Genomic DNA, 2,561 nt, shown 5'->3' on the forward strand with positions numbered 1-2,561 from the left:
GTTAGGATAAGTCTGACCACTTGGCGACCCTGTTTGATGTTGAGGTCCGTGGATTTCCAGCTGATTTTCGAGAAAACTTTTCAAGGTTTTTCGTAGACTCTACAACTGGTCTGGACGACAACTTCCTGACCTAAATCAAGAAGCGCGTGCCTTTTTCGGAAGACTTTACTTCCTTTTAATGATGGAATTGATTCATTGTATAGATCCATCTTTTCTTTCAAATATATTATAAGAAATTGGGTAAAACTGATAAAATTGTTCAAAACAAAAGTATCTTCAGTTATTTGTACAAAAATATGTGATATATGTTTTAAATAACTTGGTAAATTTTTCCCATACTTGGCTTTTATTTTCCTTTCTTTGCCTTTTTATTGTCCTCTATTTCATTTTAATTGAATTCTAACATTTTGGGTTGTTTCTCAATTTATGTTCTTTCCGAGGTAACAATAATTTCGGTGTTAACACCTAGTTTTATTGCTCATAAATATGTATAAACATGATTTTGAATTCATTTATTTGAAAATTTTGAAAAATTTTACTAGAATTGGGTAGTTAGTATATAAGACTAGGCCTGTTCTTTATTATCAGAGAGCACTAGAGTCTAATACAACTACTGCGTTACTAGTATTTTTAATGGTAACCAAGTGTATAAGTTAAAATTTTAAAAATTCGAAAGAATTTAATCCCTTCCCACACTTAAGATCTTGCAATGCCCTCATTTGCAAGAAATCAGTAACAATTTAAATTATTGAGGGTGATTAGCGTAGAAAAATGATTAAATTTTACCAAAGTTTCCAAACATATTGGCGTTTATTTGCTGAATGATAAATGGTGCACATCATTTGTTCATTCCGTCTTGTTGTTACATCACATTTATTTTTCGTTTTGTTGTCAAAATTAGTAGCTTTTGCTGAACTTAATGCCAGTCTTTGAAAATGCGCTGTTTTACCCTGTTGTGTATATGAAATAAAATACATACAATACAAATATAAACATGCATGGTAATTTGAAATGGGACTTAAAATCCCACTTTCAAATCAAATATGAAATATTAGTACAACATAATAAAAATATTAAACTTACATAAAAGTATCAATATTTGTATGTTTAAACATAAATAAATAGAAATAATAAAAAGATAAAAAATCATAGAAATCACCAACGGGAACTATATCAATCTGGATAGGGGTTCCAGTTCATATCGTCGGTCGGGTTCCATGGTTGGTGATAGGTGTACTGGTAGGCCTGGTTAGGGTCGTAGAGAGTAAATGGTGGTCTCATCTCGGGCTGGTGTGAAGGATAGTAAGCAGGTCGGGTCGGTACGTAGTGATCCTGAGGTGATAGCCAACTCATGATCTGACGCTGATGATAGTTCCATCTATCATGCTGTCGTTGCCTGGAATGCTCGTACTCATTCCGGGCTTGCCACTGCTCTAACCGACTAAATATATCCTCGTTTATCATTTCTACCTCATCTATACGCTGGTAGACGTCAGTCATAGCCTCCCTAATGACATCCCTAATGACATCCCTAATGTGATCCGCTTCCTCCATTTCCTCATCTGAACCTCTCTCTACCTGTGGATGATTACCATCATAGGGTACTGCCTGGTTGCATCTGCTCTTTAATACCTTAGCACCCTGATAGACCCTCAATCCTAAAGGCTCAACCTGTTCCCTACATACCAAAAGTGGACCCCCTTGATCCCTATTTACACCCAAATACTCTCCAATGAGAGTAACAAAAATACCTCCTCCTATTACTCCCCCTTCCTGTATTCCTTCCACCATCTTAGACAAATAAAAACCAACACAGTAAGGGATATTAACAAAGCCTCTTGAGTCTCGAATACACTTTAGGTAAAATAAATCATGTAAGGTCATTTTCTCCTTGTTGTGACCTCTCTGTGTAATAGAGTTAGCCAGAAATCTATGAATTATACGAAGCTCGACTCTGTTAATATGTAAGTAGGAGTGTGTTCCTGCCCGCCCAAAAACATTATAATCTGACATACGCCTCCAGACAGCGTTAGCATCAAAATTCCTATCTACCCTTTCACAATGATAAATCAAGTTTGTACAATCGGGTAATAGTAATTCAGTGGGCGTATATATCTGTAAAGCCCTGGCCATGTCCAGCATGGACATCCTGTACATCATACGGCCAAGTATAAATTTAAGAAAACTTCTATCATCTATCCTATCTACATCCGCATTAAGTGAAATAGTACTCATAAGCTCAACGCACCATTCCTTATATACAGGCCTACGAATGGTGAATAAACATTCCCAATCGGGAAAAGAAGAGCTGCCATACCTTTGGAACAGTAGCAGTCTAACACGGTTAGCTAGTTGGACTCTTTTTAAAGACTCCCAATCGATTACCCTTGGCACTTCTACATTTTTCGGTACCAGTTTGAATTTGTTACTTTGATATGTCGGGTAGTCTCTCCAACTCCGATCAAATCTCAAATTGGGATGCAACTGTTCTTCATGAATCGTTGGGTGTTGTACTATCGGATGCATCGGAAATACTACGTAGGCATCAACATATTCTTGTT

This window comes from Rutidosis leptorrhynchoides, chromosome 8, assembly GCF_046630445.1.
Source record: "Rutidosis leptorrhynchoides isolate AG116_Rl617_1_P2 chromosome 8, CSIRO_AGI_Rlap_v1, whole genome shotgun sequence".
NCBI lineage: Eukaryota > Viridiplantae > Streptophyta > Magnoliopsida > Asterales > Asteraceae > Rutidosis > Rutidosis leptorrhynchoides.